The 26401-nt window shown below is 42.7% G+C and overlaps 1 long non-coding RNA gene across 1 annotated transcript in view; it reads right to left on the bottom strand.

Moving 5' to 3' along the window:
* The window catches only part of LOC127044391 (uncharacterized), a 90547-nt gene that overhangs the window by 30923 nt on the left and 33223 nt on the right, over positions 1-26401 (bottom strand). Inside the window, exons 2-3 of the long non-coding RNA XR_007772477.1 lie at positions 15628-15691; positions 4797-4861 (exon numbers count right to left, since the gene is read on the bottom strand). This is a non-coding gene — a long non-coding RNA (uncharacterized LOC127044391). The remainder of the gene's footprint in view (positions 1-4796; positions 4862-15627; positions 15692-26401) is intronic.

A 26401-nucleotide genomic window follows, 5' to 3' on the forward strand; every position in this document is an offset into this window, starting at 1 on the left:
TGATACACATATTTTCTTGATATGCTATTATATGAATCTCTTAGTTTTGTATAAATTTATATTTTCATGGTTTCCAAGTGATCAGAGAATTTAGACTCCAGGAGAGAACGATTTCCTTGTTGGGAGATTAGTTAGTTGACACAGTTACTGAATGCTAGTCTAATTTACGTACACATTCCTGAACAGAGATATTACATGGCAAAGCAAAGTGCAGTTTATATTTCACAGATGAAGCAGAATGGTTTCAGAACTGCAGTTGACAGTTCTGTCCTCATCTCCATCTATACTAAGTTCAAATTCTTAGTTATAATGTTTTTGACATCTACTTCTAAAACACAAAATATGTAGCAAATGCTTTTAGTCCTAAGCCTCTTTTTCCCATCACTTGGACTTCTTTTATCTACAGTCTTGTCTACACTTGTATCTTGTATCCACACTTGACATGGTACAGTACTGCAGTGTAGACACTACCTACGCTGATAGAAGGGGTTTCTCCATGGCTGTAGGTAATCCACCTCCTCTAGAAGCAGTACTTAGGTTGACAGAAGAATTCTTTTGTTGCTCTAGTGCTGTCTACACCAGGGCTTAGGGTCAGCTAAACTATGGGACTGGACTTGATGATCTATTGAGGTTCCTTCCAGTCATACATTTCTCTGAGTCTGTGAGTCTGTGTTGCCCAGGAGTATGTATTTTTCACAACTCTGAGTGACATAGCTGGGTCAACCTAACTTTTTAGTGTAGGCCAGGCCTAGGAGTGGAATTCATCCCTGTGCAAATGGCCAGCGCACAACCTATGCTCCTCTTAAGCTCCACTTAGGCCCTTATCATAGTACTGGTCCCTTGCACAGAAGTGATTTTCACCCAAATGAACTAGCAACCTTTGCTTGTTGGTTCCTTGTATGGCTGCTTATGACAGCTGTTATTGTACTTATTTAAATAAAGTTAATAGTTCAATAAACATTATAGGATAAGAGGGGAGGTCCTCTCATGGATCAGTAATTGGTTAAAAGATAGGGAATAAATGGTCAGTTTTCAAAATGGAGAGAAAAAATAGTGAGGTTCTCCAAGGATATGTACTGGGACCTCTCCTGTTCAACGTATTTGTAAATGATCTTGAAAAGGGGCTGAACAGTCAGGTGGCAAAATTTGCAGATGATAGGAATTACTTAAGATAGTTATGTCCAAAGCTGACTGCAGAGTTACAAAGTGATCTCACTAAAGGGTGACTGGGCAACAAAATGGCAGATGAAATTCAGTATTGATAAATTCAAAGTAATGCACATTGCAAAATATAATCCCAACAATACATACAAAATTATGGGGTCTAAGTTAGTTATCACCAAGGCCGGCTCCAGGTTTTTTGCCGCCCTAAGCGGTGAAGAAAAAAAAAAGCCAATTGACAGCAGTTCGCCGGCAGCTCAGTCGTGCTGCACCACTCTTCGGTGGCAGTTCAGCAGTGGGTCCTTCACTCCTGCCGAAGACCTGGACGTGCCAGCCCAATAGTGGACGGAGTGCCGCCCCTTTGTATTGGCCGCCCCAAGCACCTGCTTCCTTAGCTGGTGCCTGGAGCTGGCCCTGGTTATCATTCAAGAAAGATTTTGGCGTCATCATGGATAGTTCTCCGAAAATATCTGCTCAATGTGCAGCAGAAGTCAAAAAAGCTAACAGAAGGTTTGGAACCATTAGGAAAGGGATTGCAAAATAATTCATATAGGAAAACATAATCCCAACTGTAAATAGAAAATGATGGGGTATAAACTAGCTGTTACCACTCAGGAAAGAGATCTTGGAGTCATTGTGGATAGTTCTCTGAAAACATCCACTCAGTGTGCAGTGGCAGTCAAAAAAATGAACAGAATGTTGGGAATCGTTAAGAAAGGGATGGATAAGACAGAAAATATCATATTGCCTCTATATTAATCTATGGCATGCCCACATCTTGAATACTGCTTGCAGATGTGGTCGCCCCATCTCAAAAAAGTTATATTGGAATTGGAAAGTGTACAGAAAAGGGCAGCAAAAATTATTAGGGGTATGAGGAAAGATTAATAAAACTGGGACTTTTCAGCTTGGAAAAGAGACGACTGAGGGAGGGAATATGATAGAGGTCTATAAAATCATGACGGGTGTGGAAAAAGTAAATAAAGAAATGTTATTTACTCCTTCTCATGACACAAGAACTAGGGGGTCACCAAATTAAATTAATAAGCAGCAGGTTTAAAACAAAGAAGAGGAAGCATTTCTTCACACAATGCAAAGTCAACCTGTGGAACTCTTTGCCGGAGGATGTTGTGAAGGCCAAAACTATAACAGCATTCAAAAAGAAGTAGATAAGTTCATAGATGATAGGTCTGTCATCAATGGTTATTAGCCAGGGTGGACAGGGATGCAAATCTATGCTTTGAAGTTTGCCAGAAACTGGTAATGGGTGACAGGGGATGAATCACTTGATGGTTACCTGTTCTGTTCATTCCCTCTGAAGCACCTGGTATTGGCCACTGTTGGAAGACTGGATACTGGGCTAGATAGACCATTGGTCTGACCCTGTATGGCTGTTTTTATGTTCTTAATAGCTTTTGTAATTTTGCCACAATCTCAATTATTCATTTTATATCTATCAGTGCTGAAATAAATCTCTGATAGAATAAAATTACTGGCACTGTGGGTGGTTTACATACATCCTGAGCTCTCAGATACATAGAGCAAGCACTGTCTATTGCTTACTGAATATTTACTTCATACAACTCAGTGCATCCTATGGCTCTTTCCCATAACCAATATCCTTAGCTATTCTTTTAGCATGCAGAAAGAAGAGATTTATAAATAACTCACTTCACTATAAGAAAACACCCTCAAGCATATCCTTTTACTGTATTTACTAACAGCTTTTCCATGTTATTTTTTATTATTTATCTTGAGATTAAAATAACTTCATTGTGCCATGTTCAATATTCTGCAGTAAAATATGTATAGCAGGTGTGCTTTCACCAGCTGCCATTCACAAATTGCCTGGAAGGGGGAAAGCAAGAGAGATAGTAACGTGATCCAACAAGTCATTACATTCTGTGATTCATGTATCTGACCTATTCGGATCCTTTGTAAAGTTCTGCATTTAATGACACTACTTCCATGAAAGAAACAACCCAGAGGTTTGTACCTGTCACCTAGAAGATAGGTGGTACAGACAGATTTCTTAGCATACTTTTTCCTTTTAATGCCCCTTTGTTCAGAGGTTTCCACTCCAAAGACCTCCTCTGTGAAATATTTCCAAATGACATGTGTTCATAGTAGAGCCTGTGTATAAATAGTATTTCCATGATCCTCATGACCTGATGTTTGCACAATCCTGTACAGAAAAGGACTGAAATAATGGCCCTTCCTACTGCAGCAGCTGTGCATTTGTCTGACAGAATGCACCCCTGTGTTCTCACCCTACACACTATTGTAATAATCTTTGTATAATGTATGCCCTGTGAGGTATCACTTGAAAATTCATAACTTGCTGATCAGTAATGTCATGGTAAAATGTGTATAGAAGCTTTATGTGTGACACTATAAACTTTCCCTTATGAGATGCTAAAAGTGCATGTTCAAAACTCGGGTAGCGCCAAACTGGGCAAATAGGCCTGTATTGAACAAATGAATGTGTGTTTGCCTTAATTTGCATTTAAGCAGTAAACAGAGTCATTCGGCGGAACGGGAGGAAATAAAAGGAAACCTGCATGCAAGTATACACAAGTGAAAAAAAAACCCAGCTGGGAACATCCTTCCACACAGACTCTGTCTCCTGGTTCTGAGCTAGAAATGCTTTTCAAGAGAGGGACTGAAACTATGAAAAGGAAGGGCCAACACTCCAAGAGACCCCCGCTCCCCATCTGTTTTACTCTTTGCATCTCAGATAACAAAAAAAAAAACTGTTGGACTCTGTGGGAGCAGTCAACATGAGCGTTTGATCATAATGCTATTGGGAACACGTGGATAAGAGCTTTATCTTGAATTAAGTTTAATCTGTGAAGCTGAGCATTAGAAAGTGTTTTATCTTTATTTTTCTTGTAACCGTGACTGACTGTATGGGGCCTATGCTTATTTTCACTTAAAAACTCTCTGTTTGTAATTAATAATTTTTTTTTATCAGTGTGTTTAACTTTAAATGTCTGGGTAACTCCATTTAGAGTGGTAAGTTGTTGTATATTATTTCCCTTAAAGGAATATGGACTTAATATAGTTGAACTGTCCAGGACAGGACTGGGCAGTACAAGACATACATTTCTGGAGGAAAATCTGGGACTGGGAGTGTGATGGTGTCATCATGCAGCATAATCAAAGATGGTGAGAGCCAAGGTGTGACTGATAGTCTGCAGTTACACAAACACATCTGGGAGTGACCTGTATGCTGGCAAGCTGTTTCTGAGTGGTCCAGGTTGAGAGCTAAAACAGTAAGGCATTACTAGGCACCCCAGGTTGCAGGGCAGGAGTGGCATAGCCCCTAACTGGTCTGTATTGCTCCCTGGTATGTCATACTTCATAAATGTTACACTTTTTTCACACATCTCATGCCTTGGTCCTGAGCAGAGACCTACCTATTCTTTCTTGAATAAATCCAATATCAAATTAGAATAAAGGAGACGTTTTATTAGATGTCTTGGTTCTCCTCCTTTTTTGCAGCTTGGTTGCTTCAGTGTTTGTCAAATCAGACTATTATGGAAGAGCTTGTGATGTTGCAAATAATGGACTCTTGCATCATTGAATCAATCAGTAAAGGAAAAGTAATTATACACAGAAAATCTGCTACTCACACATAAAATCTTGGCAATCAGTACTGGTTAGCAAGGAATATAAAGCAGCGCACATGATGGTAGAGCTGTGAAAAAATGCACATTGTTTTTTATGGAATTGTGTGCAGAAATGTTTGACATTTCACACAATTTTGTACCCCCCAAAATGTCATTGTATATAACTTTTTTTGGTGCAAAATTATAATTTTTCACATGGAAAATAGCAGAATTCACATTTTCACATGCTTTTAACCTGAAATCTGCATTAATTCATGAGTATACCTATTCTTGTCAAGGAATGTGTTCATTTTCATACAGTTAAATTGATTCATTTTGCACTATAACAACACATTTTCATTGGAAAATGGGCCTGCTCCCATTTACGTATCCATGTATCTAAACAGTTTTCTTTTGTGGAGATGTTCCTGGTGACCAGGTGTACTAGGCTTTAACTGCCTTCTACCAGAAACTCCTGCTGCCTTGGTGCACTCTGCCCAGGGAAACAACTTTTTAGGAAGAGAAGGACAGCATGTTTTGGACTTCCAAAGTTGTCTATAAAGGCGTCTCTGGGCCAGCCACTAATGGAACCAGCAAATATTGGTCCTCCAGCAACTATAAGGGCTGGAAGCAGGCAACAGCCAATCAGAGCCCAGCAGGCCAAATAAAAAATGCTGGTTGCTTCTATCAGATGGCAGTTCCTGGCTGAAACCAGGGGAGGGAAGAAGGAAGGGTGTATAGCTGAATGGACAGATCTTCCTTTTACCACAAGCCCAAGAAGCCAGGCTGACTACACTTTGTGATTGGATCACAGAGAGATCTTTTTGATTTTCTGTGTTTGTATGAATGTGTGTGTGTTAGAGACTGGACTATTGAAACTACATGAGCTCACTACATCAGACACCCCCTGGCTCAAGTATGCCAATGACAACAGGTACCAGAAGTGCGATTGACCAAACCCCTCTCTTTACAAGGGAACAATGGAAGACTTATTCAGACTTTTGACACAACAGCAGGCCTATACTGAAGCCCAGCATCTGCTACTGGAAGGGTAAAAAGTGACCCAGTGAACTGCCCAAAGACAACAGGCTGTACTCCTGGATATGCTTTAGCTCCAGCAAAAATACCAACAGCAAGGGGGCAGTTTTAGGAATGACTGCTTCAGTGGATGGCCAAGCCAGATATGTTTGGAACAACAATACTCGGTGCCGGCCTGTTCCTTGCCAAGTTGCGGCGGACGATGATCTGGAGGCCTACTTGGTCACTTTCAAGTGGGTAGCTGTGACTGACTAATGGACTAAGGGACCTGGGCTACACAACTTGCACCTTTCCTGTCCAAAGAAGCCGAGATTGCCTACCAGGCCCTAGACAATAAAAGAGTTAAAGATTTTGATGCCATAAAAGTAGCTACCATTGACCTGCTAAGCATGTCCCCTGAGACATATCACCACCAATGCTGGTCTGAACCTTTTCCTCCTTGGTCATGGCCCCACATCGTAGCCTAAAGCCTAAAGGATTTGGACTACTTGGTGGCTCCAGTCAGAGACTCATACTTCATTGGACATTATAGACTCAGTTGTCCTAGAGCAATACTTGGGAGTTCTGCCAGTGGCAATTCAAACCTGAGTTTGCAGGCATAATCCCAGCTCACTAGCAGCTATTGTCCAGATTCCCAAAGAATTTCTGGTTGCAGTGACTCCTAAAACTAATTGTTCCAAGCCAGATGCTCCACCACAAGCTGATCCTTCCAGGACAATGCCAGTGGACCTCAGGAGCCAGAGAAGGTCAGGTTCTGCTCCCCATGAGACAAGCTGAGGTGTTATGACAAGGGACACCTACCATGACCTGGAGGTGATACTAAAAGCTAGTAACGCAGGCTCTCCCAGCAACCTATGGTTTGATTTCATTGCAGGAAGCCAGGAATCTCTTAGAGGGTGATGGTAATATGTTCTCCTCTCAACCAGGTCAAACATGCCTCCTGGCACACCAGATTCTGATAAACTCAGGAACAAAACCTGAACATAAGACCTAGCAAATCCCTGAGAAACTCTGTGGAACCATGGAGTGGGAAGTTCAGGCAATACTGCAACTTGGGGTCATTGAGGAGTCCAAATTCATTGGTAAAGTCTGGTGGTGCCCATACCTAAGACAGACAGCATTGATTCAGTGTGGACTTTGGGAGGCGAAATGCTGTCTCACAGTTTGATGCTTATTTCATACCCTGGATAGACAAGTTCCTGGACCATTGAGGGAAGCCAAGCATATTACAATCCTAGACTTAACAAAACAGTATTGGCAAATATCTTTTATGCAAGATGCAAGAGGAAAGGATGACGTTTGCCACTCCAGTGTGTCATTTACAATTTACTACCGTGACCTTTGGTTTGCACGAGGCCCTGGCCACTTTTTAGTGTCTCATGGACCACGTACTTCCCCACCATCACCAGTTTGCAGTGGCATTTCTGAATATCGGTTATCTTCATCTCAGACTGGATGTCACACTTTGTCCCTGTGGCATCCAAACTACAGCCATTGGGAGAGGCTGGACTCACAGCAAACCCCCAAAGTGAAAATTTGGCAAGCAAGAAGCATGATAGCTTAGATATCTTGTGGGAAATGGCCAAATCCGGCTTCTTTGGGACAAGACAGATGCCCTAAAGAAAACCCCAGTCCCCAAGACCAAGAAATAAGTATGGGTGTTCCTAGTCTTAGTGAGTTATTACTGTTGCTTTATACCTCAGTTTGCATCTCTGGCCACCCCACTGATGGACCTCATAAAGATGTCAGCTTCAATAGTGGTACAATGGGCAAGGGAGTGTGAACAAACTATTGAGAAAATAAAGGACATTTTGCATCAGCAACCTATGCTCCAGTGACCAGACTTTTCATTGCCATTTATTCTGTAAACTGATGCATCCATAGTTGGTCTAGGAGCTGTGTTATCTCAAAACTTCCAAGGAGTGGAGCACACACCCCGTTATTTATTGAGCATAAAACTCCAACAACAGGAGAACAAGTACTGTCTTACTATAAGGTGAGGTGTGACTTAGGGATCTTGGGGACCATTGGGGACCATTTAGGGATCTGGGGCAAAATCTGTCTGGGGATTGGTCCTGCTTTGAGCAGAGGGTTGGACTAGATGACCACCTGAAGTCCCTTCCATCCTTGACATTCTAGATGGGAGGGATAACTCAGTGGATTGAGCATTGGCCTGCTAAACCCAGGGTTGTGAGTTCAATCCTTGAGGGGGCTACTTAGGGATCTGGGGCAAAAAAAAAAAAAATCAGTGCTTGGTCCTGCTAGTGAAGGCAGGGGACTGGACTCAATGACCTTTCAGGGTCCTTTCCAGTTCTAGGAGATAGATATATCTCCAATTATTAAATACTGTCTTCTAGAAGTCCAGTTCTGCCTAATAATGGGCTATGTCCCCTTAAAATGGATGCAGCAATGAAGGACACCAGTTCCACATCATAAGGTGGTACTTAGCACTTCTGCTCTCTACTTTCCAAGTACAGTACCAGTATGATGATGCATATTTATTTTCCCAGGCAGGAGGAGATGTGAGAATGGGCCATGACAGATTCAGAGACTATGGCGAAGATGACTGTTTGAGATTCTTAAATCCTCCTTTCAAGAAAGCTACATACATCTTTGAAAAAAGAACATATTTTAATGCCTTGTCCTGCCCTGCTAACTCTTTAATAAAGTTTACTAAGAAATTATCTATAATAATGACAAGGCTTTACTCTACCTTTCAAGTTACAATAAAGGTGGTATTGATTTAATTTTTTTTATTTTTAACAAACAATAAGCCCACTTGGAATACCATAAAATGCCATGTTGTTCCTTCAGAAAGTGCTGCCATGTTATGTTAGTAGCTTTGGTTTTTATTTAATTTTGTGATTAAAGTTTTTATTGATTTCCCTGCAGGTTAAAATATATCAATATCTTTGGTTTCAACAGAACACTCAGTAACAAGGAAACATAAAGGACTGAACACAGAAGCAGGTGCTTTATTTTAAATGTATGAAACCTCCATTGTGAATCCCCTGAGTGTGCCGCCAGTAACACCTTTCAATTGTGCAGTTCAGTCTTCACTCATAGAACCAAGTTCCCCAGTGCCTGCTAATTCACAGGCTTATGTTTTTAACTAGAAAAAGGCTTATTTAGGAGTCGGTAGGAACTAATATTTTATAGAAAGCTTTTAAGCCATCAAATGAATTCCACTAAATATTATTGTAAATCATTTGTGCTTATCCCTCATCCCTGATTGTCAGATTACAGTACACTGCCTGGGAGAGAGACCCTTCCATGTGAGTTTATATGTACAAGAAAGCTTTGCACTTCTTTTTCTGAAGAGTTATAGCCTCCCTGGGCTCAGAGCGGATGATCAAACAGAAGTCGTGCCCACTAACAGACACAGCTGTGACTTCTGTGTCATCTATAAGCCCATAATGGAGATTCAGTTGCTTGGTTTGCAGCTACAGTGGTTCAGACAGGAGCCACTTGTCCAAGTTCCACAGATGTATGCTCCCTTTAGAAGTAGGCTGCTGCACAGTAGGACTATCTAGAAAACAAAGCTGCATCAGGGCCCTGACATGAGAAACCCATTGAGGTCCATTCACCTCTCTTTACACATATTAAGAGGGGAATATGCCATTTAGCAGTGGCAGAATTAGACAAATTACATGCATAAAAAAAGGTTTGATATAAATACATTCCAAGGCCAGCCCTGCACAGCATAATGAAACTGTTTTAAATAATGGTTGCCTAGTTACCTCTTTCACTGGCCTCATTATTAGCATTTTACATTCCCACTCTGTAGCAAGGTTTTACTTCTAAATGGTTTATAAAGGGTTAACACATTATTAATTACTGCTATAAGCATGTAATAGACATAAGGAATATATGTTACAGTTGGGTATAACCATAACAGCAGAAGGTGCTGTAGCATATGATAAGTCCTGGTCATCAGCATTGACCATTGGACTCTATAACAACTGTTTACTCATTTATTAAAACATCTCCTAATCCATTATTAACCCTTCATAAATATTTATAAATGGAACCTTAATGGAAAGTTAGATCCATTTTCCTTTGATCTTATCCATTTGGCCGTTTTTAAAATACTAAACTGAGTTAAAAATGTATGTCATGACTGCAGAGATTTAAACAACCTCTCAAAACACCTTACAGCCAAGGGTATGAACTTGAATATTTTCATAGCATCTAGTATCTAGATTATAACTGAGCATGTTGCAGCCAGTTCCAGAGACAGGAAATGAAGTAATGTGGCTGCTCATCAATAAAAACAATATGAAAACAAACAAACAAATAAATAAATAAATAAAAGGATACTGGAGACTTCCTTCTCCCAAAATGTGGCCCTTCCCCCAACTCTTTCTCATTCCTCATCAAGAATAGCTCGTATAAATAAATACTACCAACCTGCTGGTGTGCTTATTCTACTGATTATATTAGTCTCCATGTTACCTGTGCTCCCTCCCTCCCCGAGTCTGTTTGATATATCTGCCTGTTTTGTCTCATCATATAGATTGTAAGCTGTTGAAGGCAAGGACCATCTTTTCATTAGATGTGTATATAGCACCTAGCACAATGGATTCTGACTGGAGTCGGTCAAATAACTATTAATAGATAATCAGACAGGTCCATTTATCTAGATATACTTGAAAGAGGAGTATATTGCTACAAAGGTTGGAAAGAGTCCCTTAACATTGACAACTGGCCCAATCTTGCATTCTTTACTCAAGCAAAACTTCCATTGAAGTAATTGGGAATTTTGCCTGAGTAAGATCCTCTAAAGTGTTAGACCCCCAAGTTGGGCCCTAGGGCCAGACAGCAGGTGCTCCGGCCTCCACCCCCCAACGGAATTTTCCCCCAGCCCCCAGAACTGCCACTGATCACATAGCTGCTCAGAAAGCAGAACTTGTAACAGGAAACAGCACCTTGCGGTCGGCCGACCTGAGGAGGGGAAGTTTCCCCCAGACGGTTGCTTCCTGGGTAGAGATGCTGGGGGCCGATTGCCTCCCTTGTATGGGCATGAGCCACTCGCGACCCTGCAATTGGCTTATTATAAATTATGACGAAAAATTCGTTATATATTGTTGGCCCCCCCCGGGGACGGGCAGAGAGAAATCGAATTCCCGTCGAACCGTATCCAGGCTTGATCACCCTGCAGTCTCTCTCCGGGCTCACGCGTTTCCTGAAGCCTGACAGCTTGCCGGCCGTAATGAAACTTTTGTGGTTTGTATGTGTAAGTAAGATTAGCTGTTAAGGATATCTGTATATCTGTACTGCTAGATAAGAGGCAGAGACTGGTTCCAGCCGCCCCAAGGCTCCTGCTAGGGGAAACCCGTTGACCAGGAAACCTTGAACGCAAGGGGGACCAGTTGAGCCTCGCAATTTGTGTTTAATAAGATTAGTTGCTGCATTTATGATTACTAATAGCACCAATATCACTTTTACTAACCCCTGGGACGACCTGAATAATTACTGGGACTTAGAAAAATACCAGGGCCAGCTTCTATTTGTAATTGTAGTGTTTGTCTTATTTGTTCTAGTATTATATTGTAAGCCCAAGCTGTAACTAATTGTGTTATCCCTTATCCTTATCTGTGACTCATTTAATAAATCCTTAATCTTTAACACTACGACTGATTGCTTGCGTTATCCCTGTCACTACCCTTGGGCACTTGTCACCTCCCCCCAGGGCATCCAGTGATCGAACCTCCGCCCTATTCCAACGCTCATTACCCGGTAGATAACGGGCACCTGGTGGCCATATCGGTGGAGCAAGGGGCGAGAGCAATCTGTAATCAACATAAAGCAGCGTCCATATTATGGCTTTTAACTTGGTTAGCTTTGCTCTCATTTGACATACAGCCCACCGGGACCTAGTTAATAATATTACCATTCAGGGCTTAAAACAACATGCTTCAGCACCCAAATATACAGTCTCTTTTGACTCATGTGTAAGATCTTTCTATCCTGCCAGGCTTAGTTTCAGTTATCATTGGCCCCACAAAACCACATTGTGCCTTCATCTGAGCACCACAAAAATCCTAACAAGCATACAGGGAAGCACGTGTTCCTCCGATCCCCTTCCAGAATGGCTGATCTTTCAGGACCTGCCATAAATATTTCCTGGCCAGTTTTGTCTGATACATAACCTGTCTTGGGAGGATTATTTTTTTTTAAGTCCCATGACCATTTGTCAGCAAGCAAACCTGGGCTGGCCTTACAAATAGCTTAGCTAACAGCATAAGGAAATGAAATGGTGTAAGGGACCACTCAGATCTGGGCCATCTAAATAGACTGCCAAATCTTGAACCACAGGGGACTCAGGTCAGGTTGTGAAGAGACATCAAGCAGTGTAGGCCTGAGAAGATTGCTACCAGGTGGGCTACATACATTTATCCTGCAAAGGGCTCTATGCTTTCTGAAGTGCCTCATGGTTATAGCAAAGTGGCTTAATAGGAGGTGACCTCAGAGTTGCTTATGTCAGGATTAGTTTAGTCAGTCATCTCAAAAACAAAACCACACAGCCCTTAATATTGATGGAAGTTGGATTTTACTACATATGCAGCTGTGGTCACTGTCCTACAGCTGTTGGATGAAGAAATATTGTGTGAGCACGTTTTTTTTTCAAAAGACATAAAAAAAAATAAGCCAAGAAAAATGGTACAGCATGATGCTGTTTGGCTAGTTGCCAAGACAAAGAAACTTGTAGATTTCTAGGGACAAGAGGCCATGTGAAAGGAATTTTCCTCCTTTCAAAGGAATATCAAAATATACCAGAGGATTTATTTTGTGCACTTGGCAGAGACTTGATTGATCAGCATAGCAACATCAGCATTTAATTCAATTCATTAAAAATACAGCTCCAGAAAATGAGGAGAAAAGATATATTCTAAAACTGAGAATACCAGGTGCAAAATAGGGATGTAAGGCAGAACTATTTCACTTAGAGTAACAAACATATGGAATAAGGTTCTAGAGAAGGCGATTAAAGCAACAAGTCTTATAGGAAGAAGGGAGGGATCGCTTTGTGGTTGTCTCAAGAAGTGGCACCAAAAGAACCTTGGATATCTTTCTGTGCCTCAGTTTCCACAAATGTAAAATAAGAGATGTGTCAGGGATATTGTGAGGCATTAATATTTGTAAAGTGCTTTGGGATCTTCAGTTGGATTGCACATGAAAAAGCACCACACCTTATTGATGTTTTTTGGGTTTTTTTGCAGAGGGAAAGGAAGAGGTGGGTGAAAAGCAGGAAGATGGGATGAAGGTAACATGAAAGAAAGACCAGGCTTATTAGGGAGCACAGTCTTTTCCACTTTCTAAAATATCAGCTGTCTTCATGGCAGCAATAGTCTTGTACCTCCCTCTTTTCTACAGCTAGCCGAACAAACTCTCTGCAGCAGGCCAGTTCCTGGGTCTGTTTATTTACTTGAGATTGAGTGCCAAGGATCTTCTGACAGGAAATGAATGAGACTCTGAGGAGAATATTTTGGTAACGCAAGAGGAAATCATAGATTTTGGTAACAATGTTATTTTATTTTGTGTTTGTTTAATGTTGATACTATGTTAAAGGTCAATGATACATCAAATGTTGGGGAAAGTAAACATGAAAGCTGAGCAGATAAAACTGTATAGAACTCCAAATAAATTAACAAGTTCCATATGTATATTTTGCTCATAAGATAAACAATTTTTTTTCAGTCTGAAAAGATGGATCCTGTTTTTGCTAACTCCAAATGTAAGGATTACAATCCAAATCTGGCAGCCTTTACTCAGGGAAAACTCCTATCGAGCTCAGTGGGAGTTTTCTCAGAATAAGGGTTGCAGTATTTGGCCCAATAACTTGTTTTGTTTCCTCATGGAGCCTTTGAGAAGCCCCAGGACTTGATTACCAGTGATAGGAAGTATAAACTCACCACTGGAGTCAGCAGATCCTGACCTTTCTTCTGCAATAATGAAAACCCACCTTGGTTCCATGTGACTGGGCCAGGAAATAAAATTTCATTTTCTTGCCAGCACTCATTTGTGTCAGAGGCAAACAGTCTGTCACAAAAAGTGGAGCAAATGAAACCTCCTGAATCCCTTCTTCTAGGAGGGAACCTAATAGTGAAGTGGAGGTGGTGGCTGTACCATGGACCTGATCCAAAGCTCAGCAATGTCAATGGATTCATATGGACTTCACAGAGAATTCCACCATGGAGAATTCTGAAAGAGACCCCCTTCTTCCTCGTGATATGCAGCAAGAGAACCCTGGCCAAGAACATCTCTATGATCTTCACCAGAAGAGGGAGGTTTTAAAAGGCCATGCGAACTCAGGAATGACTGTATTGAATCCCACACAAAGCATATTTAGGAATCCCCAACATGAGATTACCATGCAAGAAAAATGCTGATTGGAATTAAGGCTAATTAGTGCTTAAAGATGTTTAAAACTTGATGCTGTCAATGCAGTCACTTCTTCCACAGATGAATCTTGCACATTTGTCACCTGTGCATTCCAGTGTCCCTGGCAATGCTCTATTGACAGATTACTGTACAATTCGCATTCCGCCTGTCTTAGATGCTCAAGAATCATGGCCAAATTGCATTCTCATTTACTCCGTAAGCTGCACCAGCATACATGAGAGCACAATTTGGACGTCAGCCTTCATTTCATGCACTGTAACCTCTGCTCTGAATTTGGTTTCTGTACTTTTGTGATAGGCTGCTCATTGTTTTTAACATTTTTAAGAGCCAAAATCAGTAATGGCACCTAACAATTCCAGGAAAGAAAAGTGAAGTATTTTCATTTGCCCATTCTTCGTGGATAGTTAAAGATTTTCTTAAAAGCTTTGACAATTAAGGAAAGGCATTTCAAAAGAATTTTTAAAAGAAACCGCCAGTGTTCTAGGTGAAATGCTTTGCTTGGCTCAAGGATCATCATCCAAATCTGCTGTAATCACTGCCTTTGCTAGCAATCTCATCAGAAAAGCAAAGCCTAAATGGGCATGAAGACTGCCCATGCAGACCTTCATTCTCCTAAAGTTAGTATCTTGGGCTTAGAGACATCGACATGATGATGCAGGGAAGCCTGCATTGTCCCAGAACCTTTCAATGGGTTTGAGATTTCCATCTCCAGGACTGTCAGTCTGGCACTTTTCACCAGGAATGACATTTATTTCTCTAAAGAAAGTGGAATCCAGCGGGAACAAGGAGGCTCACAGTTTGTGGTGTGAGGATCAAAGGTTGCTATAATTCTGCTGTGCGTGTTTTTAGACAACTTGCTGTTGTTACATTCACTTTTTGTTTTTCTCTGAATGTTGCAGCTTAATCTTTTCTAGCTTGTCCTTTAGGGGACAGCTAGCGGCTGACTGCGTAAGGGGAGGGAGAAGTAAGGACAAGGAGCCTTTTTATCCCCTTACTCCCCAGTGCAGCAGCCAGTCTCAATTCCCATCCATGCTGTCCCTGGGAGAGTCTAATGCTGACAGTGACACTAGATTGACTAAAGCGGGTAGGGAAGGACAGAGTGAAAGTCAAAGTCACCATTCTAACCACCCCTAGAGGAATTCTGATGAGTCAGCCAGAATTGCCGCAGGAATTGCTAATGGAACAAGTTTTGAACTGTCTGGGGCAGAGACATGTGAATATAAAGCACCTAGCACAGTGGAGGTCTGGTCCTTGATAGGAGCCTTATGGCATTAGTGTAATAGTAATGATAAATACTACTACTGGTGCAGAGCCCTTCAAACACCGCACCATGATGCATCCTGCAGCTTAACAGCCACAATAAGAGCCCCAATTGCGTCCGTAAGCTGTAATTATTGGGAATCCTTTTTACCTGCAGGATGTTCACTTTGGTTTAATTTTCATGTAATTCTGTATTTCCTGGTTTCATCTGGTACCTGAAATGATATGAAAAGCAAATCTTGAAGTGCATCTGAAATGAAAGCTGGCCAAATATTACACTGAGATTTCATTTTCATTACGTTTATAATCACTCTTTGCAAGTTTTCACTTGAATTGTTTGCATCTTGAATTGGGAATAAGTTAGGTGCGGTTCAGTTCAAGATCTGGGTAAAGGGTCTGGTGAGTTCTTATTTAGTCAAAGCAATTTATCTGATATTACTTTTCTGCTCCTCTGTGTTTCTGTGGATCTAACAATCTAACTAAAGATCTCTGCAGGAAATAAAGAGAAAAGAAACATTGAAATGTACGGTACAAAGTATGTATTTATGAAGTGCTTGTGACTGGTGCGGTTTAAAGAGAAAGAACGCCCTGTTTATGCTGTGTCACTGGTGGTCTATGCAAGCTCTCCTTATAACTGCACATCCTGAAGCAGGAGGAAAAGGGCCAATCTTCAAAAGTGTTTAAAAGTCTTACAGCAGCTTTCGCTGCAATAAATGTACTGGAAATAAAAGAACCAGAAAACAGTACAAAGGCTATAAAGTTTGCATAAAGAAACCATTATGAAGGTGTGCCAGTGGAACAATTGTTTGATGTTGCATTACAAATGTACCGTTTATTTTACTTTGTTAAGATTCAGTTTAGCCAATGGCTTTTGCATTTAAAGAGCATTACAATCTGGGACTGTGAGCAAGGATATCGGGCTCTTTCACGAGACTGATATATATTTATCAGAATTTCCAAGATATGAGTGGAGGTGGCTGCAAGCCCACTGGTCTGATCCATCTCTGAACTTTGGGCGGCTGGATCTGACTCCATGGCTTGGCCCCTGTCCAGCTTTGAGGATGATTTATCACTACACTATGGCAGTGGCAATGTCATGCAAAATGCTACTGAATGTCTGTTACTGAAGATCAATCAATCAGTCTGTCTGTCTAAGCTCATCACAGTAGTATCTGACCATTTAACAAAATTACCATCGTTCCAATAGTCTTTTCTCCTTCTTCAAGGCATCCGAAGGTTTTATTATTAATATTATCTTTCCTCCTCCCCAGTCATCTATTTTATCACCATCTTTACTGATTTCATTGAAGCTGTAGGAAAGTAAAGTGATAGAAGTGGGTTTTTTCACTTTCCTTTGAAAGTTGTGAGGACTGCGGTCTTGTTTGCTTTCTTCAGAAGAAGGGATTATAGTTTTGGGACACCTGCTAAGAAAATCTGTGCCTTTCTGTACCTTAACAGAAGTGGCAAGACTTCTAACACAGGTCTCTCTGATGGTTGTTTCCTCTCGTGCCAGAGATCTCATAGATTCATAGCTTCATGTCGTCTCCAAAGCTTCATGTATATTGTCCTACTCTTGAGACTTATTTGTCAAAGTTTGCAAAAGCCATTGAGAATCAGACTTCTAACCATTCTATGGTCTTAATGTTCTATTAAGATGGTTATGCTGTGAAGACGCTTGGATGGCAAAGTCCTTTGCATTAAGGAGATTTAACCATTTCTTGTGTTTTTATATTTTTATAGGGTGCACAGAGTTTAAAGAGGGGCTTTTAATAAAACTAATTAAAAGGTAAAATTTCTCTTAGGGTTACACACCTGACATATAATACTGACAAGATCAGGATCCTCAACATGCTCATTCAAGTATAGTTTTAGCAGCAAAAGAGATTGCGCAATATAATGGAAGGAATTCTGTAGATTTCTTGTCATGAATAAATGAATGAATATTGGAGCTGTACCAGTGTTGTTTTGCTAGGGCTGAAGGGGGCAAAGTAGAGGGGTTAGTTCAGCAGCTCTATTAATCACTTTCACCCCAGGCTGTGGGCTGTTAAACACTGACATAGGGTTTCAGTGTACCCATTCTGGTTGACTGTGTCTTGAATTATGCCTACAGTGTTTGGAATGGAGGATTGTGTTTTTAAGGGCCTGATCCTATGAGATGCTGAGTGCTCTCTGTAAGGTGCTGAGCACTCTCAGCTCCCACTGAATTATTGAAATCAGGGTGTATTGAAGACAACCAGAGCCTTCCACGGTCAGGTCCTTAATGCATAAATAATACCCTGTTTAACTTGATTTCATTGTAGTTTGCACACACACACAAATGGTAGATTTTCCTTACAACTAACAGGAAAAAATCATCAAACTAGTTTCTCTTCATACAATGGTAGAGTCACATGTATTTAAGTTTCCATTTCCCCCCTTTTAAATATTCCAGGGGTTGGATCTTGCAAACATCAATCAGGCAGATGTCCAAATGAAAGAAACGGGAGCTTTGCTTGAACAAAGGCTGCAGTATCGCAAATCAGGATTTTAATGAAAATGCAAGGTTTTTTCCCCTACAGCTATGTACTCTGAGAGAAATTTTACCCACTCAGGGCTAGATTGTAATTAGAACTGCTGGGGAAAATATCAGCAGACCCATTTTCTGTAGGAAAATACTGTTCTGTGAAATTGAGATGCTTTGCAAAATCTTGTTGATTTTGCCAAAATTCCAATTTGGGGAAAAAGGGTGGGAGAAGAGAGTTCCAAAATATCCTCTTAAGACATTTTTGGAATGAAATGTTTAAGTTTTTCAGTCTGAAATGCCTTTTCATTTTGAAGTGTTTGTATTTTGTATAATATTATTCAATATAATATAAAAAGTCAAAATCAAACCGAAACACTATGATTGTGTCAAAACAAAATCATTCAATCAATTCAAAATGATTCTCACCTGAATCTTCTCTAGTGAAGAATTTTGAAATTTTAGGGGGTTCGTTCAGAATGAAAACACATTTTGAAATTCAAAATCCTTCTCAAAATGGAATTTCCACATAGCTCTAATTGTCACCTTGGAACCCTCCCTGAGTCAGGGATAGTGCCCAGCTGCATAAACCCATGAACAGACCAAAGAACAAATTGTCATTGAACCCTGATTTACATTACGAACTTATGTCAGCGTAACTATGTTGCTCTGGGGCATAGGTGCTGGAACTAGGGATGCTGGTGATGCTGCTGCACCTCCTGGCTTGAAATGTTTTCCATCATATACACCTCTACCTTGATATAACGCTGTTCTCGGGAGCCAAAAAATCTTACAGCCGTATAGGTGAAACTGCATTATATCGAACTTGCTTTGATCCACCAGAGTGGGCGGCCCCGCCTCCCCCGGAGCACTGCTTTTATATCCGAATTTGTGTTATATCGGGTCGCATTATATCGAGGTAGAGGTGTACAAGGTTTACAGTTTGGTTCAACGGCTCTCAGCACCCCAACTGTACGAGTTGTTCCAGCACCTTTGCTCAGGGGTGAGGAAAATTCACACTCCTGAGTAATGCAATTATACTGACTAAATTCCCTGTCTAGACAGCACTTTGTTGACCGGAGATGCGGGGTTTCTCCCATTGACATAGCTATGGCCTGTACTACAGCAGCACAGTTGTGTTGGTGCAGCTGCAGCGCTGTAAGTATAGACAAGTCTTGAGACAAACAAAATTCCTGCCCTGTTTTTCCCTTGCTGTGCGGGGCAGCAAGTTACTTCATTCCTTTCCTCCCTATGTAACCAATCAGATACACTGACCAACAGGTAAAGGGGGAGAAGCCAGGATTCCTCCCATTTCTCTTTCTCCCTCTGTTCATATGCAGGCACTAGGGAACAGCTGGCCAGCAGTTTTGGCTCTCATCATGGCAACCAGAGTAACAATCTCAGCAGACACTTTACCCTCCCTCCATTTCATTGCATGACCGACAGAGCCTGCTCTAGGCTTTTTGCCGCCCCCACGCAAAAAAATAAAAAAAAAAATTTCCCCTCTTTTTTTTTTTTTTTTTTTTTTGGCTTTTACACGTTTGCACTTTGCAGTGTTTTGTTTTGGACCGTTCAAAATTTAAAAAATAATGAAAACAGAGAATTTGTAGTTAGTGAAATAAAACAATTTCCTACTAGTGTATTCGTTTGCTCACTGGGCCGGCCAAGGAGTGAGTTGGGCTGTGTCTGCCTGGGCAGAGCTGGGCTGCCCCTGCCTTGGCATAGGCCTTGGCATAGGCAGGGGGTGGCTCTAGCTTTTTTGCCTCCCCAAGCATGGCAGTCAGGCAGCCTTCGGCAGCTTGCCTGAGGGAGGTCCCCGATTCCACGGATTTGGTGGCATGCCAGCGGGAGGTCCCCGGTCCTGTGGCTTCGGTATACCCACCGCCGAATGGCTGCCCAAACCATGGGACAGGCGGACCTCCCTCAGGCAAGCCGCTGAAGGCAGCCTGACTGCCGTCCTCACAGGGACCAGCAGGGCGCCCCCCATGGCTTGCCGCCCCAGGCACGTGCTTGGAGCGCTGGTGCCTACAGCCGCTGGTGGGCATAAGTAGGACGTCAGCGCCAGCCTCAGGGCTCATGTGGTTAGTGCAGGTTGGATCAAGTCACAGTGCCTGTGGGCTACCCAGCCTGGCTGTCGCTGCCGAGTAGCCAGAGAGGCCTAGAGCTGCATGGGAGACACCGAACAGCTCTGCCTCCTATCTCTCCTTCCCCGCAAAGCATGCCAGGGGCTTGGTGCTGCCCTCTGAAGCTGGGTGTCGCAGCCCTGCACCATCAGGAGCAAGCAGCGGGCATTGGAGGGGGCTGCCCAGTCCCTCCAGCCAGGGCACAATAACCTCTGCTGTCTCAGCACCAATCCCGGTCTGAAATGCCCGTAGCAGCCCTGTCCACGGTCCCACATCTTGCTATGCAGTGCAGGGAGGGGATGAGGCTCTGAGAACAGGGCTGCAGCCCGGCTCCCATCCTGGCTTAGGGCCCCCGTGGCTGGAGGGGCAGCGGACTCCAGGAAGCCTCACTTGGGACAGTCTCAGCAACACCCCAGGGTCCTGGACTCTCACCCAGTGGCGTGGCTCGGAAGCTAGCTGGGTGGGGGGCACCACCTGTAGCTCTCACGCAGAGCGAGCTAGGGCAGCTGCAGGGTTTGGCTGCAGGGGCTCGGGGCAGAGCAGCTGGTGATTGCAGGGCAGCATGTCCAGGCCTCCTGCTCCCCGGGACACGCATGAGCTGGCCACGGGCTTGGCCTGCGCAGCGGCACTAGTTTGGCTCAGCCCAGGCTGCCGCTCCCCTCCCTGGCAGGAGGCAGCAGCAGGGGGGAAGGAGAGGAGGAGGCAGAGGCTGGGACAAGCCAAGGAGGAGCCCGCAGCTGGCGCTGGAGGAGCGGCCTTCCCTGCTGCCTTGTTCCGCCACCACCCCGTGTGCTTCGCGACCGGGGCAGGGCCACGCTACCAGCTCATGCCTGAGGTGGCCTGGCTGCTGCCAGTGGGAGAGCGGCAGAGACACACTCCCCACTGAGCCAGCTCCCCCTGCCCTGCTGCACAGCCCCGGCGGCACCCGGTTAGAGAACAAAGGGCAGTCAGGATCCAGCCCAGGACACTGCCTCAGGTTGGATCTGGGGCCCCAGCATTATGCTGCCCCTGGTAATTTGCGGCCCCAAGCACCTGCTTGTTTTGCTGGTGCCTAGAGCCGTCCCTGATGGTGAGTAAAGGCTGCAACAATCTAACTCTCTATAATTAGCTAACTTTGAAACAGCCATTTGTAGTTCTGTTATTCTGCTTAAGTGACATTCAGAGCCTGATCCTCCATGGTGTAAATTGGTGGTGTTCTGCTGAAGTCAGTGAAGTTAGGCCAACGTACAGCAGCAAAGGCTCAGTGTTTCATCAAATGTTGCAGTTACACCTTTTCCAGTTTGTTTATTAAGGGCCAGGCTGCAAACTGGGTTAATGATCAATAGGGGAAGGAGCAAGGAGCTGTCTCCTAACACCCTGTGCCCCTGCACAGGATTCATTTCTTTTGCCAATTACATTTCAGGTTTATCTTGAAGGTGCTGGTGAGCACAATGAGCATTTCCTTCATTCATCAGCTGTACTTTGTTGCCATTTTCTTGAATTAGAGTGTTTCCTTGTAAAAGGATTGTGCTTAATTCAGAGTGAATTATCAGGGGTAGTGCACAGTGATTAATTCTGTAAGCCTTATGCTGTGGACTGAAATTGCTTTTCCTCATCTTGGCATGTGGCGATCCAGAGTGTCCCCCTTGATGCATTGCCCAAGAGAGCTTGGGGAAGTTACAACAGCTGTCAGGGCAGCAGTGGCAATATTTGATCATGAGTAATATTTGATATGCATTTGCCAGTAAGCAAACCTGTTCTTGGCTCTTTAACACTGCTGCATCCCCAAAAGACAGACGTATCAGTGCAAATAGAACTACACACAGTCAGTTGTTCTAAGGCTCTCAAGTATTGGGATGACATTAAGGCCTTAGTTTGCACAGCCCTTAATGAGTGTACAAGGGGAGAAGAGACTGAAAAGAGTTTACCCTCCCACTTTGTATTCCTGCCCAAGTCTCAGTCAGAATCACAGCCCTTGACAGAGGGTACGTAATTAATAATTAACTCTAGCAGTACTGACACTGCTTGACTCCCCATACTGGGTGATGTTTAGATCAAACACACCCTTCTCCTGCACTTACCAACATAGCTGGCCATACATGGGGGTAGCACACATTGCCCTGTCAAAGAGATGGTCTCTCTCCTTGCTCCTGTGGGGATCTGCAGGCCTGCAGCACAAAGAGCCATTTACTGCTCTCATTTGATTTACATATATATAAACTAGTTCTGGAACAGAGGTGGTCACAAATGGCACATAGGCAATTACCTCTTTCAGTACCCCTATAGCTAAAAACTAATCCCTGTTTCCCAGAGAACAGTTCTGCCTCAATAATTCACTCTAGTTAGATTAAGACAGAGAGAAAATATTCTTGCTGCTTCCCACGTCTTCCCTAAAGAGCTACATCACAAAACTAACAACCCAGCATTTTCTTCCAAGACTAAAAACTTGCACACACACTAAGAAAAGGAATTTGTACTCCTATATGGAGCACTGCCAACTGACTATCCCTGCACTAACATTATACATATATTATGGTAATGCCTAAAAGACTGAGCTCCATTCTGGTAAGTACGGTCAAGACATTTAGTTAGAGGCACTCTGTGGGACTCATTGCCACAGAATTCCACTGATACCAAGAATTTAGCAAGATTCAAAGTGGAATTGGACATTTATATGGATAACAAGAATATCCACGTTATAATAGCTAAACTAAATGGGATGGGATATAAAACCTCATGCTTCAGGGTTTAAACCAATCTCTAACTAGTAGGGATTAGGATAAAACCTTCATGGGGGCAGATTATCCCACATCTCTCTTCTGTGGGGTGTCCTGCCCTTTCCTTTTAAGCATCTGGTGTTGGTCAGTGTTGGAGACAGGATACTGGTTTAGATGGTCTGTGTGTCTGATTCAAACAATTCCTTTATCCCATATACACATCAAAGAACATGTGTTCTAAATACACAAAACAGACAAAGCATAGGAGAAAGGAAGTATTCTTCCTTATTTCACAAATGGACAAGCAAGGCACAGAGATAGTAAGAGCCAGATCTTCCAAGGTATTTAGGTGCTTAACTCCCATTGACATCAATGTGAGTTAAACTCCTAAATATCTTTGTGGATCTGGGCCTAAATAGCTTGCCCAAGGTCATGAAGGAAGTCTGTGGCAGAGTGAAATCTTCTGCATCCCAATCCAATGTTGTAACCAGAAGACCATCTTTCTCAATTGATATTTTCCTTGTATTGACCACAATATTCTTGTTTAAGAATAAAGGACATGAAACAAGAAGACTCATGCCATGTCTTTAGTTGAGTTACTGCTCCCCGAACTCAATGGCAGCCAGGTTTTAAATAGGCAGCACTAAAAGTTATCATTAAAATTGGTTCATCAAAAGTGTGTAATCTGGGAGTACTGTGATGGACCTGACAGATATACAGACTCTGAGATGGTGAAAGAAAAAACGTTTGTGGCTAATATATTTGAGATTTTGCTCAAGAAAAAAATATCTAATCATGTTTCCCTTATAGTGTTGTGAAGATCAGTATCTGCAGAGGTTATATTTTTCCTGTAAATACCAAGTGCTCAAAGGAAATTTTAACTTTACCCTGCTTTTAATGAATTGTAAGTTTGGAGTTTCTGAATAGTGACTTGCCTTCCTGGGCCAAATCCTATTGTTCTTTCCCATTCCTGCTGTAGCCCCTGCCAGATCTGAGAAAATCTCACTCCCTACTGAACAACCACAGAGATGAATAAATACCATGCTGCACATGATGTTTAGATTTTCTCTGTGAGGGAGAAGTGGAGATACATTATTTCAAAAGAATAAGAACTTAAACTTACATGTCTGTGTTCATTCCGAAGCTGCCTAGAGCCAGAAGTGCACTAGGAGGGAGTGAGGAAGATGTACACCATAGTACCAAGAGGTATATGGAGGCATTGGGCCTAGTTCTCTGCTGCTTTGCACTTTGAATTGTTCTAGTTCAGCCAAAAGTGATGGGCTTCATAAAGATATCACTGGGTGAGGTTCTTACACAGGAGATCAGATTAGATGGTCATAATGGTCCCTTCTGGCCTTAAAAATGTACAGATCTATTAATCTTATGTGGTCTTTTAATCTGTGTAAAGCGGGTGTAAAACACACAAGTGTAAGTGATCACACCAAGAAAAGGGTAGTGAAGAATCAGTCCCTCCAGAGGCCAGGGTAGGTATAATGGTTTCAGGGGAATGCTCACCCTAATTAGAGTTGATCTCTTTGTGGTGTTTAGCATCGCTGGTAGGTCACCAGACTCTACATTCAGGGAGCATTGAAGAAAGAGGAGGAGAAGGGACTCCCTGCAATCTCTCCCATCTGTGCTGGGGCAGATATGATTTGGCCCAATAGATACAACTGTACATAATTTCTCAAACTATGGAATCTATCCCAACAAGTGGGACCTAGATAGCGTCTGACAGGGGTTGAAATTCCTGCCATATGTTTTCATTTACAATCTTGAAAATAGGAAAATGCTAATTCATTGGTGGCCTGGACTCTTCCCTTTATACTTTTCTGTATGTTGCTCCAGCTCCAGCTAGAGTCCCACACCCAGCAGGGACTGGGAGGAGTTTCTTCTGCAGTGACTTTACCTGGGCGCTGGGGATTACTGCGGCACTAAGGGCAGAGATGCTGTCTCTCCTCCGCTCTCAGTGTTTCCTGTGCTGATGCTAAGCCAGCGTAGTGCCAGCTGATAGGTGAAGGCGGCAGGTGCAGCACTGTTTTACCAGCAGGGAGGCAAGAGTGACAGAGTTTGGGGGAGGGGAGAAAGAAGAGGCTCTAGGGGAAACAGTCTGGCAGTGATGGGGACCAAAGAGGAACCTGGTGAAATAGGGTTGAAGGGGAGACATGTAAGGAAAGAAGGTCTCAAGGCAGGATGGGCAAAGCAGGATATGGGTGGGAACAGGAGCTCCAGGAGGAGCAGGCTAGGGAGGGACAGAGACTCAGAAGGGATCTGCTGCCATGTCAGAAAGGGAACAGGCTGTGGAGACGGAGATCCCTTGAGTCTCTTCTCCCCCATACTCTCACTACCTTTCATTTCCCCCTGCAATTTTCAAGTCACTCTCCAGTTTGGGGTTGGATCAGTCTTTCCATACAGGGATAAACTCTGCACAGCAACAAGTTCATCCACCTAAATGAAACATGTCAAGGTAAAAACTGTTGTAACTGTATATACTTTGGTTTCCTTGTATTTCATTGATAGTTGATATTGTTTCTAGCACACGCAAAGCTCAATTGCTTTGGTAAAAATGGGCCTGATGGCAAAAAGTTTGAGAACCACTGCAGTAAGAAACACTTTAATAGTCGCTGCAATGCAACCATCTCTGGAGTGGAACATGACAGCTATACAACAGCCCACAGCAATACTACACAATGTGCACAACATGATGTGAAGAATACTCACTCTACCTAAAACAGCAGGGGTGAGTTAAATAGACACAATGTAATTACTAAAGCAGTATGAAACCCAGTGGTTTTGTTTCACAAGCAATCACATGAATATTTCCATCAGTAAGTGCTCTTAACCATCCGCTTCCCAAGTTTCACTGTGACTTTTGGCTTCTGCCAAGTTCCAGCTGGTTTTGCAATGTAACACAGTGGAAGGGCAGATTTCATATTCAAAGACATGAATCAGCCAAGATTGCTCAAAAGGGTTGAGGAATCCAAAGGGTTTTGAAAACAAATAAGGAGAGTTTAGCACAGTTTGGATTTCATTCTGAACTTTGTATACAACTGTAGTCATTTCCCAATGAGTAGCGCTGAAATTTGGCTAAGACATTGGGGTAAACACCCCCACTCTTAGGAAATGTGCCTTGGACTATTTAGTAACTATAAGTGTGTTATAACTAGAGGTCTGTCCGAGCCATGGAGTTCAGATCTGGATTCAGATCCAGATCTAAGCAGCTCCAAGGTTGGGGAGTATTTGGAACTAGTGTTCTAGTTTGAGAGAGCCTAATAAAAGTATTTAGCACTTAGATTGCATAACACTTCACAACTTCAAGGGCTGTACAAATGTAAATGACTTATCTTCACATTGGTTTCACTAGGTCAGTTTTCAAGGTGAGGAAACTGAGAAAAAAGAGTTTATTTTAAGTGATTTGCCCAAGGGCACACAGGAAGGCAGTGTCCAAGCGTGGCAAGCCATTTTGGCTGTGCTTCCTCTAATAATGAAGAGCCCAATCCTGAAATCTTTACTCAGGATAAATGCCAGTGAAATTAACATGGCCTAATGGACTGAACATGGGGCTGTGAAAACTCCTGAGTTCTAGTCTCTGTTTTTCTACTCACTCCA

Source organism: Gopherus flavomarginatus, chromosome 2 (genome assembly GCF_025201925.1).
Source record: "Gopherus flavomarginatus isolate rGopFla2 chromosome 2, rGopFla2.mat.asm, whole genome shotgun sequence".
Classification (NCBI taxonomy): Eukaryota; Metazoa; Chordata; order Testudines; family Testudinidae; genus Gopherus; species Gopherus flavomarginatus.